Source organism: Cetorhinus maximus, chromosome 2, assembly GCF_964194155.1.
Source record: "Cetorhinus maximus chromosome 2, sCetMax3.hap1.1, whole genome shotgun sequence".
Taxonomy (NCBI): domain Eukaryota; kingdom Metazoa; phylum Chordata; class Chondrichthyes; order Lamniformes; family Cetorhinidae; genus Cetorhinus; species Cetorhinus maximus.
Window position 1 is genome coordinate 197,467,771 of NC_135880.1, and position 13,222 is coordinate 197,480,992.

A 13,222-nucleotide genomic window follows, 5' to 3' on the forward strand; every position below is an offset into this window, starting at 1 on the left:
TGCGCTCCTTGCACCCATTCCCATTGAAAACATGGGTTGTTCTGATTAGGCCGTCTGCAGATCATAGGGTGGCTCAGGGACCGAGGAAAAGGGTGTACAGGTTCTTTGACATGACACTGGAGGTACTGGTGGAGGAGGTCTAGAGGAGGAGGGTCCTTCTGTCCCTCTCTCCTGCAACAATGGGTGCAGTTCTGCCTGTCCTCCCAATCCTTGTTCAGACCAAGGGGGAATGCTGTCAGGAAGATATAATAATTCTCATAATGTGATTGGAATTTATTGTTAAATAGAGTAATAGTGGGATGTGTCTATGTGTGTGTGTGTGTGTGTTGAACTTAATTGGATTAAAGGCAGCTGGTCTAAAGGCTTTGATGTAAACATGGTAAACATGGGGGAAGTTTACAATGTAAGGCATAAAAGGACATTTGCATTTTTAAATACATCAGGCTATATTGTTTTCAGAGGAGGGGTGAAATGTGTCACCCAGCCAGGTACAGATTAGAAACAGCGTGTTTATTTTTCCCAAAGATTACTGGTAAAACTTAGTGCTATGAGAGATTTTTATTATCAGGAAGGTAAAGTCCAAAAACATAGTGAAACAATGGGTATTTGCATTTAAAGGGGAAAACATGTATAAAGGAGAGTAGGCTGCGTTTAAGGGTAGGCAGTCTAAGATTCAACAAGTGTGAAATACCTTCAGTATATACCAAACTGCTGCCTGCTGGGACTGAAGTTAAGAGAACTTACTTTGAATTCAACTGTTTAATGTATTGTTTTCTTTGCCTGGGTCTTTAAAGAATATATGTTTTGCTGTTGCCTTAACGAAAGTGAACTGTGAGTCAGATTAAGTAGAGGGTTTAGCAGTTATCATAATAATAATTTTTAGATTTATGTATTTAAACTCATTTTTAGTAATAAATGTTTAATCTAGTTTTGTAAAAACCTATAAGACTTGGTGGTCTTATTACTATTGAATTGAAAGCATGCATCTCAAAATTTATACAGATTGCAATACAAGTTGTGGCAGTTGTTTCAAGTTTCCCTTTGGGATTTGAACAACCAAACATCTACCATCGGCTGTGCCATAACATAGTTGTGAGCTCTTTGCGGGATATATTTGAAAGTCCTTGATTGGATTGGAGTTGGTGAATCTTAAGGTGATGAGTTTGGAAAGCACTTTGAATTCAGGGGTTGATATGAGGCTTTTTTTTGTAGTGGTGAGACTGCAAAATGGCTTTGGCAATTGCTAAGTCTTGTCTGGGAGTTGAAGTTATAACTTTGGCTGGTTTACAAAAGGTAACTGAAGTTAAGGTTATGGAATAAATTACAATTGGTGTTACCTGCAGGGGCTAAGAAAGCTGATATAATTGAAGGTATAGCATAGAGTTTAAATTTGGAAGTGATACCCGGCACTAGTGAGTCACAGCTGGAGGTAGTGAGACTTCAGTTAGAAATGAAGAATCTTGAACTTGAACAAGCAAAGGAAATGAAAAAACTTGAGCTAGAGGCAGCAGAAAAGGAAAGGCCATTTCAAAGGGAGCAAGTGGAAAGGCAGGAGAAAGAAAAGAATCTGGAACTGGAATTCCAGGCGTGAGAGAAGGATAACAAAAGAGAGGCAAAGGAAAGAGAGAAGGAATGAGAAAGGGCATACCAGCCTAAAAGGCTGGAAGTTAAAAAAGGGACCTCAGATTCTGGAGAAAGTTCTGATGAGGGAAAATCCTTTAACCTGTAACGCAGTGGGGAGATGATTAAATTTGTACAAGCACTTCCAAAGTTTGAGGAAAGAGATGTTGAAGCATTCTTTATCTCATTTGAGGAGATAGCTAAACAGATGAAATGGCCACAGGAAAACTGGACATTGTTGTTACAATCCAGGTTGGTGGATAGAGCACATGAGGTTTATGCTTCACTGTCAGAAGAAATGTCAGTGAACTTCGTTGTGGTAAAAAAGGCTACTTTGAGTGCATTTAAGTTGGTTCCTGAGGCATACAGGCAGAAATTTAGGAACATGAGAAAACAGCCTGGGCAAATTTATATTGAGTTTGAAAAAGTAAAACAAAGTAATTTTGACCGGTGGATGTGGGCATTAAAGTAAAGACAACATATGCAGTTCTTAGAGAGGTAATTCTTTTGGAAGAATTTAAAGATGCAATTCCTTTGCTAATGAGAGCTCATGTGGAGGAACAGAGGGTTCAAACAGTAAGATAAGCAGCAGAGATGGCTTATGATTATGAGTTAGTTCATAGAGCTAAACCTTTATTCGTCACCCTTTTAAATCAGATAAGGAAATAAAGTGGGAGGGTGAAGGGATGGTGGGTAGTCAGGGAAGAGAAGGAGTAGGTGGAAATTTTCAGGAAGTTTTTTCTCAGAATTACAACAAAGGTGCTGAGGGTAGAAGTGACATTCGAAAATTGAGGTGTTTTCATTGTAATAAAGTTGGACACAGGAAGTTAGTGGGCTGGAAATTTCAGGGAAAATCTGTTGGAATTATGGAGGTGCAGAAAAGTTCTTGAAGTAACAGTACAGTGGGTTCTGAGGCTCAGGCACAGGAGAAACCAATAGTTTATGTACAGGTAAAACAGGAAGAATTAGTGATACATAAAGAAGTGGGACTGTGTTCACAATTTACCCAAGAGAATTCTAAGGAGCAAGTTGCAGAGATGTTTAAAGATTTTGTATGTGAAGGGAAATTCTTTCCATGTGTACAGGTTGGAGTAGGTAAAGGTGTTAAAATTTTAATAGGCACAGGAGCTAGTCAATCCTTAATGTTGTGGGATGTTGATATTTGTTCAGAGGGAGTATTGCAGGAAGTGGGGTTCATGGAGATGCTAAACCTATTCCCTTGTGGAAGGCAAATTTAAAGAGTAAGTGGAAAACAGGCGAAGTGACTGTTGGAGTGGTGGAAAAATCACCCATTGCAGGAGTTCAATATATCTCGGGTAATGATATAGCTGGATCACAAATGTTGGTGATGCCTATGGTAGTTGAGTAGCCTGTAGATGTGTCTTCAACAGAAGTGTTGCAGAAAGAACATCCTGGATTTTTTCCAGATTGTGTGGTTGCATGATCACAGGCTCATAGGTTGAGACAAGAAGAACAGGATGTTCAAAGGCAGGGAGAGGGTATGGAAATCCAATTAGCTGACACTGTGTTTGATAACATTGTTCAGGCAGAAAGACTGGAAAACAATTCAGCTGAAGTGTTTAACTCAAGGCAGTAGGTGGAGTTGCAGAAAAATGATTTTCAAATACAACATTTATATCAAACAGTTTACTCAGAAACAGGGGCAAAATGCATTCCAGAATGTTATTACCTTAAGGGTAATGTTTTAATGAGAAAACAGAGGCCTTATCATGTTTTAGCAAATGAAAGCTGGAGGAAGGTATATCAGATTGTAATACCATTTGGATATAGAAATGGGATTCTGAGGTTAGCTTATGAAATTCCAATGTGGGGACATTTTGGAATTAGAAAGACACAGGCCAAAGTACAAAAGGGTTTTTTTTTTTGGCCTGGATTGTATAGAGATGTAGTCAAATTCGTAGAACATGTTGCACATGTCAGACGATAGGGAAACCACAAGCAGTGATTAAGCCGGCACCTTTAATTCCAATTCCAGCATTTGAAGAACCTTTCACTAGGGTCATGATTGATTGTGTAGGACTCTTTGCTCGAACTAAAAGTGGAAATCAGTGTTTATTGACAATAATGGATGTGTCTACCAGTTTTCTTGAAGCACTGCCTTTGAGAAATATTACAACAAAGAAGAGTTAACTAAATTTTTTACAAGATACAGTTTATGTAAGGAAATACAATCAGATCAGGGTTCAAAATTTTGTATCACAGCTGTTTAAGGAAGTAATGAACAGTTTGGGGATAAAACAATTTAAGTCAACAACGTATCATGCTGAGTCACAAGGGGTTTGGAAAGATAGCATCAAACTCTAAAAACGATGATGAGAGCATACAGTCTGGATTATCCACAGGATTAGGATAGAGGAATTCCATCCTTGCTATTTGCTATTAGGAATGCTCCTAATGCATCAACTGGTTTTAGTCCTTTTGAACTATTCTATGGTCATGAGGTAAGGGACCACTGAAATTGATTTATGAGAAATTGGTGGATCAAAATTCAGAGACTGCTGTCCTGGATTACGTATCAAGCTTCAGAGATTAGACAGAACATGTGAGTTGGCTAGGGAACATTTAAAGATATCACAGCAATTGATGAAAGTGAAAGCAGGCAGGAAAGCTATAGCTAATAATTTTGCTGCTGGCGAGAAAGTGCTAGTTCTGTTACCAGTACTAGGTGACTCATTAAAGGCAAGGGTTAGTGGGCCTTACAGGATTGAAAAGAAACTGAGTGAAGTAAATTATTTAATAAATACTCCAGATAGAAGAAAGAAGCAGAGGGTGTGTCATGTAAATATGCTTAAAAAGTACTTTGACAGGGAAAAGGACCAAAAGGAGGTGTTAGTGGCAGTAGATAATGAGAAAGAAGTAGAATTGCAGGATTCTGAAATTGATTTTGCTCTAATGAAATTGGATAATAAGGGGGCTCTTGAAAATTTAAATGTAACGTTGAATTACCTCCCAGACAAGTGTCAAAGTGATTTGGAGAAGCTATTGCAGTCACACTGCTATTTGTGGAAATAAGTTGGGGAGGACAGATTTAGCAATACATGATGTATCTGTAGAACTTTAATCTTCAGTAAGGCAATGGCCTTCTAGATTAAATCCGGCAAAGTTGTCACAAGTGCAAAAATAAATTGACTTCATGCTTCAAAATCATATCCCTGAGTTTAGTTGCAGTAATTGGCGTTCGCCAATGTGCTAGTACCGAAACTGAATGGAACACAAAGACTGTGTGTGGACTATCAAAAGGTGAATGTGGTGATTAAAACAGATTCATATCCTATACCAAGGTTGGAAGATTGCATTGAGAAAGTAGGACAATAAAAATTTATCACAAAGCTTGACTTGCTAAATGGAAATTGACAAGTACTGTTATCGGAGAGAGCAAAGAAGATATCGGCTTTTATGATGCCAAATTAACTACATCAGTTTAAAGTCATGCAATTTGGTATGAAGAATGCACTTGCGATATTTTAAAGACTGATAAAGTAATTGCAGGTCTGAGCAATTGTGCTGTTTATATTGACAACTTGATAGTTTTCAGTCCTACATGGGAGGAGCATTTACAGCATCTGGAAGAATTATTTTTCGATTACAAGAAGCTAATTTGGTGATGACTTGGGTAAATGTGAATTCACAAAAGCGCAAGTTCTGTATCTAGGCCATTCTGTTGGACATGGCAAGGCAGCTCCGAGAGATGGGAAAGTCAAGACTATTGTGGATTTCCCAGCGCCTATAACAAAACGAGATTTCTGGGTATGAGTGGCTTTATCGGAAATTTGTACCAAATTCTAGCAGTGTGGTTGCTCCACTGACTAAACTACTAAAAAAGAACAAAAAGTTTCAATGGAGTGTCAGAAGTCATTTGACAGTTTGAAAACTGTACTAACTTTGACACCAGTTTTGGCAATACCCAATTACGCCAAGCAATTTAAGCTGGCTATTGACGCAAGCGATATAGACGCTGGGGCCATACTGTTACAAGAAGATGAAAATGGAATTGAAAAAACTGATAAGGTATTTTTCACGAAAGTTGAATGTGCAACAGAGAAGATATTCAATGATCAAAAACGAAACTTTGGGTTGCAGCATTTTGAAATTTATGTGGTAAACAATTCATCAGAAGCAATTGTTTATACAGACCACAATTCTTTAAAGTTTTGGACAAATTTCAAGATAGAAGAGCAAGGCTATTCAGATGGAGTTTATTGTTGCAACCATTTAATCTACAGATTATACATGTCGCTGGATGAGAAAATCTGATTGCAGATGCTTTATCAAGCATTTGAAGTTTAAAGGGAAAATTGGACTTTAAAAACCTGGACTGATTTCTGTTGATACAAAGGATTTGTATATATAAATTGTTATGTTAATGCAAGCATCTGGTAATGTAATAGTGTAAGTATATAGATAATTATAGGAGATAGTATAAGATGGGTTAATAAAATTAAGCCATCTTTTTAAATTATAACGGTTCATTTTTTAATAAAGAGGGAGATGTCAGAAAGATAATAATTCTCATAATGTGATTGGAATTTATTGTAAACTATAGTGATAGTGGGATATGTCTATGTGTCTGAGTGTGTGTGTGTGAGACGTAATTGGATTAAAGGCAGCTGGCCTAAAGGCTTTGATGTAAACATGGTAAACATGGGGAAAGTTTACAATGTAAGGCATAAAAGGACATTTGCATTTCTAAGTAAACCAGACTAGATTGTTTTCAGAGGAGGGGTGAAATGTGTAAGCTGTCATGCCAGGTGAAGTTTAGAAACAATGTGTTTATATTTCCCAAAGATTACTGGTAAAACTTAGTGCTATGAGAGATTTTTATTATCAGGAAGGTAAAGTCCGAAGACATAGTGAAACAATAGGTATTTGTCTTTAAAGGGGAAATATGCATAAAAGAGTGGAGGCTGTGTGTAAGGGTAGGCAGTCTAAGATTCAACAAGTGTGAAACACCTTCAGTCTGTATATACCAAACTGCTGCCTTCAGGGACTGAAGTTAAGAGAACTCACTTTGAATTCCACCTGTTCAGGGTATTGTTTTCTTTGCCTGGGTCTTTAAAGAATATGTGTCTTACTGTTGCCTTAATGAAAATGTAACTGGAAGTCAGATTAAGTATGGGGTTTAGAAGTTATCATAGTAATAATTTGTAGAACTATGTGTGTATTTAGAGTAATTTCTTCTAGTAAGAAATGTTTAATCTAGTTTGTAAAAACCTATAAGACTTGGTGGTCTTATTACTATTGAATTGTAGGTACGCATCTCGAAATTTATACAAATTGCAAAAAAGTTGTGGCAGTTGTTTCAATTTTCCCTTTGGGATTTGAACAACTCAGCATTTACCATCGGCTGTGTCACAACATAGTACCCATGACTGAAAACTCCCTTTCCCCTGTTGATCCCTATAAGGTGTCCCATCAGGTGGTGGAGCACAAGGCTTGCCCTTTTAAGATTATGTCCTCAGAGAATGTCCAGAATAGCTGTTACTGTAGTGTTGGTGATGTCTTGACAAAGTTTTTGAGAAGGTCTCTTGTTGTGTTTCAAAGATCCTCTTCACAGCTCTCGCAGTAATGAACTTGCGTAGTAAGTATCCCCTTTAAGCAGCACTTGAAATTGGCATCAATGTCATGTTTACTCCCAAACAGCTGGTCACTGTTAGGAGAGGGAGTTAGTTTAAGTGTTAGCCATTAAAATGCCCTGCCATCTCTTTAATGAGTACTAGCAGGTACTTTAGTTAGTAATCAAGTGTTTAACAAGCCACTGGGTGGCTTTTTCTAGCGCTGACTTCAATGCCTTTATCAAGATGGTGTCCTGATTTAAACGTGGAGTACACCAGCATTTAAGCTGAAGACATTGGGAGGAATTGTCCCAGATTTGCACCAAGTGTGGTAGCAGGCAGGTAAAATGCCATTTTATCCGTCGGCCGTGACAATGGATTTTCACGCTGTATCATCCCAACCCTGTCACCTTACTAATGCATTCCTGGGAAATATGCTGTTTCCATGAGGGCGGGCTCTCTGCTTTATCACGCCAGGCACCACATTTAAAGTACAGCTGCACTCAGTGCTTCCAGCCCAAGACCACAGCAAAGAAGACATGGCCCTGAAAGGTCCTCGAGTGCCTTTTGGATGCCGTGGAGGCCCGCTGTGTTGTCCTCAACCCCCGCTCTGGCCGCAGGAGGAGCAGCTACATCACTACTCTGGCTCAGTAGGTGATTGCAGTGGTGATCAGTGCCAATATTGCACAGAAGAGGTTGGCCATCCAATGCAATGCAGATAGAGTATGAATGATCTCATCCGTGCAGCCAGGGTAAGGCAACCATCTCATCACTCTAAACTCAAACACTCCAGCCCATTATACATTCACTGGCATCTCACTCACTGCCAGCTGAAGGGACATCACTACTCATTCTCACACACATACCCACACATGTCCATCTGCCCTCCTCTCCTCTGGAAACTGCCTCCTCAGCCTTAACCATCTTGAGGCCACAAGCACAGATCAACATGTGCCCCCGCACACACCCTGGGATACCTTCCCCCAGTATAGCTCTTGTCCCGCAGCCTCTTCCCTTGCCTGAGGCCACTTCTCCCCCTTCCCCAACCAAGGCTTAGCCCCACAGCCATTGAAAAGCCACCCACATATGGCTGATCTGGTAAGTAGAGACCTACCTGTGATCCCCCCTAAAAATGATGTGGTGCTGTTTGCGAAGCCTGGTGCTGATGACTGCGGGTGCTGACTGAAGCAAGGTAGGCAAATACACCTTGAAGTCCCGAGTGAAGCGCAGCTCACCAAGTGCACGCCTTATATATGCTGTGTGAAACAGGTCGCCGTGTTTTCCCGTCAACATAGGCGGGCGATCCAGCTGGGTCGATGAGTCCAGCTGGGAGGGGAGCTTCAAGGTGTCATGGCAACGAATACATGCTGATGTATTACAATGAGGTTCCCTAGGTCCGATGGTGGGGAATCTGGTCCACCGTCGGCGGGTGGAGTGGACGATCGCAAACTGGTTTCACGACGTTGTGAAACCGATGTTCGGCCTTCTCGCCATATTGTCCGCTCACGCCACCGAACACGCCCGATGCCAGCAGGCATGGAAAATCCCGGCCAGTATCTTGGCTACCTCTTTACTTTTTTAGTGCTTATAGTATTTGGCAGAAATCACCTCATCCATGTCCATTTAGCACTACCAGGCTAAGATTGGGAACTTATTGTAGAGTTCAATTCGGGCTGGAACTTGCTGCATATTTGTGCCCAGAGAAAGCACAATCAGGGCATAAAACAAATTCATGGGTTTAAAGAACACTGAATTTTGGTTGTAAATAGGTCCTGGGCATAAATACAATATGTCCAGGTCTACTTGATCTTTTACAATCGTCAATCAATCACTCTGCTCGATTGCTTCTCTGCCCATAACAACGACCTCACCCCAAGGCCTGAATTTTCCGATTGGCAGGGGGAGGGGCGTTGCGGGAGTGGGCGCAGACCCGATCGCTACCCGCGATCGGATCTGCACTGCCATTTTACATAGGTGGGCCAATTAAGGCCCGCCCAGCGTATTTCTCGACTCCCGAGGATAGTGGGAGTGGGTGGGCAGCCGTGGGTGTACACAGAGCGCTGGGTCCAATGGCGACCTGGCAGCTTGTTTAAACGAAGGCCCGGAAGCTTTTTCTAGGCTGCTCAGAATGGCAAATGCAAGGCCACAGCAAGGGGCCTCTGGTGAGCAGGCCAGTCCGGAGGTTAGGCCAACGGGACAAGCCAGGTCAAAGGGTATGGCGGGGGACCAGTGTGCCCCTCATTTTTCAGATGAGTGCCTTGCTGCCCTCCTTGAGGAGGTGGCAGCACGATGGGAGGTGTTGGTCCCCCAGGATGGGAAGAGGAGGCCCCCCACATGACCAAACGTGCCTGGGAGGAGGTGGTGGAGGTGGTGAGCTCCCGCGATGTGGTGCGGCGCACCTGGATCCAGTGTCGCAAGCGCTTCAACGACTTGTGGCGCTCTGGCAGGGTGAGTACCATGTTGGCATCGGGCATTTAACCCAGCAGGCTGGCTTACTCCCCTGTCCTGCCCCAAGTGTGAGTGTTGTGACTGCATTGAATCATTGACGGCATTTGTCCTTCACTGGGTGGGCCAGCAGATATTGCCCATGCTGAGGTCAGCCTGAGAGGTTGATGAGGAGAAGTGTTTTGCCCCGCAGCATGTGTTACACTGAGCCTCACACGACTGGTGTGGGGGCAACCTGGAGGAGCTGTGTTAGAATTCCAGGACATGTCCTAGTCAGGGTGATGAGATGCTGGGAGGGGAGCTTCAAGGTGTCATGGCAACGAACCATTTGCTGCTCTCTGCACTCTACGTGCTTGCGCCTCCTTGCTATGGAAGGATATACCGTGTGGTGCCTAATGTGATGCAGGTAGCATGTGCCCAAGGGAGGGGGGGCGCGGGTGGGGAACAGGTCTAGCATCTTTGTGTGAGTGTTCAGCAGCAGTGGGGTGAGGAGGCTCTGGAGCCCCGATATGTCCCACTCTGGTCGGGGTGGGCTGTGCGTGAAGACAGTCCATGTGCGATTTGCACTAATCAGTGCTCTTCTCTCATTTTCAGGAGAAGAATGCTCATAACGCAGCACAGCGTGTGAGAACTGGTGGAGGCCAGGCGCAGGTCGCCATTCTCAGCTGTTTCGAGTGGTAGGCCCTGGATTTGGAGAGGCACCATGTACCCAGGTCCACTGGTATCAGTGAGGCTGGGGTGCCACAGCCAGATATTTATGCCCAACAATGAGGTCAGCATTGTCCTCCCAACAGCCATAGCAGTGCTGAATGTTAAATGATTTAATTTTGCAACATGGCTTGACTATTGGTTATGGAAGGATGAGCGCTTAATGATCCGAGGGACAAGGATGGACTTTGTCATTTTCTCCACACTAAATGATCCACTGTCCTTGTTCTTCCTTTCAGCATCATCAGAGCAGGGCCGGGAGGAGGAGCAGCAGAGGCCCCCTCTCACACCTGAGGGGCCTGAAGTCTCACCAGCGTCACACCATTTCTGCGAGACAGACACCAACGCAGATACTAACACCTCAGTGGGAATTCAAACAACGGCTAGTGTCCCAGGACACAGCAGTGAGGGCACTTCACACTCGCTGGAGGAGCTGGCAGAGACAGAGCGTGCCCATGGTGCCAGCAGTTGGAGGACTGCAGGGGACCAGGCACATGCTCAGACAGTGCCTGATGATGTGCCTCTGGAGTCGTCCGCGATGCAGCAGGTGCCGGAAATGCAGCCAGGTGTGCAGGAGCATCTGGGGGAGATACATGAGGCTATGCTTGGCTTGGTCTCCGTGGTGAGGAGTCGACGCAGACAATCGCCGAAGCAATGAGCCACATGTCTGAGCGCCATGCGTCCTCCATAGAGAGAGTGGCGACTCTCGTGGAGAGGCTCTTCCAGGAGACCCGTCAGGGCTTCCTGGGGATGTGCTCTGACCAGCAAACCCTCACATCAGCAATGACCTCAGCTGGTCAGTGCCAGTGTGGGAGATGGTGCGGGCATCAAGTTTCCCAGCTCAGTGCCCATCCATCCACAGTGAGCAGGGAGGCCCAAAGTGACCCCACGTCAGGGCAGCAGCTGCTTGGTGCCTCTGTGGGCACCTCTCAGGGCGCTCTAAGTGAGGGTGGAAGCTCGTCCCTCTCCCAGTGATCATAGCATCCAGTGAGGCTACGACGACTGGGGAGATGCCAGCTGTGGAACTGGCTGTTCCCTCCCAGGCGGGGCCAGTACAGGCTCCACAGGCCAGAGGACAACTGCCAAGGTCATCGAGGCCAACAGGACAGCAGAGTCAGCAGGCTGTCTCAGATGCCACTCCCAGCGAGGCATCAGCACCAAGAAAAAGCACCCAGAAGCGAAAGCATAAGGCACCTTAGGCACACCACGGGTTTTTCACTGGTGCTTTTGTGTTGGCCTGAGATGAGGCCCTTATGATTTTATTTGATTTGTAACACTATTGTCTTTTTTTTGTAATAAGTTGCTTTGTTTGACACATTAAATTCACATAACTCACCAGGGCTGAGGGTGCCTCTTTTCTTCTGCAAGTGTACGGTTTCCAAAATTGTAATGAGTGCTTTGTTGGACATTCAGCTTTATTAACAAGGCCCTTGGTTACGGTTGCTAACCTGGCAGATTTTGCACTTAGGTGTCGAGTAAGGAGCCTGCAGCCCAGGCTTGTCCCGGAGGTCCATATGTGGTGTGATAGCTGAAGGTTCATTGGATTAAAGCCTCCCAGGTGTCCCTGCCTCCCTGGAGTATGCCCAGGTCAGCATCTACCCCCTCAGCATTTCCCTGTGTGTGCTCATACTCGGACTCACTGCTGGACTCATCGTGTGCAGCTGCAGCCACTGCGTCAACGTCTTCATCGTCCACTGCGTCCCCCCTTTCCAGCGCAAGATTGTGGAGAGCGCAGCATGCTACTGCTATCACCGAGACACGATCTGGGGGATACTGGAGTGCGCCCCCTGAGTGGTCCAGGCATCAGAAAATACATCTTGAGAAGACTAATGGTTCTCTCCACCACAGCCCTTGTGGAGGTGTGGCTCCTATTGTACCGCTGCTCAGCTTCTGTTCTTGGCTGGTGGAGAGGCGTCTTGAGCCACCTTCTGAGGGGATAGCCCTTGTCACCCAGCAGCCATCCATCAAGCCGGGCTGGAGCACTGAAGAGCCCCGGCACCTGGGAGTGTCTGAGGATGTAGGCGTCCTGGGAGCTGCCTGGGTACCTTGCACAGACTTGTAGAATTAGCATCCTGTGATCACACGCTATCTGCATGTTCATGGAGTGGAAGCTGTTCCTGTTGAAGAAGGCACTGGGCTTACCTGCTGGCGCCTTGATGGCCACATGTGTATAGTCTATAGCACCCTGGACACAGGGGAAGCCAGCAATGGCCTCAAAGCTTCTGGCTCGCTGTGTCTGGCTTGCCTGTTCCCAGCAGAAGTGGATGAAGGTCAATGCCCGTCTGAACAGAGAGCCTGTAACCTGCTTGACACAAGTGTGGACAGCTAATTGGGAGACACCACAAATATCACCCACTGACCCCTGGAAGGAGCCAGAGGCATAGAAGTTGAAGGCAGCTGTGACCTTTAGAGCCATTAGCATGGGGTGTCCATCCACATAGTTAGGGGAGATCTCAGGCCCAATCATCTGACAGATAGTGTTGACTGTCTCCCTTGAGAGACAAAGCCTCCTTCAGCACTGCCCCTCAGACATATTGAGGTAGCTGCTTCGCCGCCTGTATACCCTGGCAGCAGGATAGTGGCGTCTTCTGTGGCCCCTTCCGCCTTGGACTTCCTGTTGGCCCTGCGCCCCTTATGCCTGTGCCTGTCCTCCCAAAGGTGGCTCCCCTGGAGGCTGAATGTCCAATCCTGGCCTCCTCCCCTAGCTAGCCTTCCCTTCCTCCTCAGACGAGTTGTCTCCAGCGGACAGTTCAGCTCCCATTCCCAGGCTAAGGGAAGGCTTCCTGAAACCTGCAGGCCCAGAAAAGATCCTTCACGGCAGAGTGCTGACCTGAAGATTAAGAGTTCAGAAAAAGCAGCTGGTATGCGTTTTGAAG

General features: G+C 44.9%; 1 protein-coding gene across 1 annotated transcript in view; it reads left to right on the forward strand.

The window, feature by feature from the left end:
* LOC144669219 (uncharacterized) overlaps positions 1-13,222 on the forward strand; it is a 165,811-nt gene that overhangs the window by 58,214 nt on the left and 94,375 nt on the right. The window lies entirely within an intron of this gene.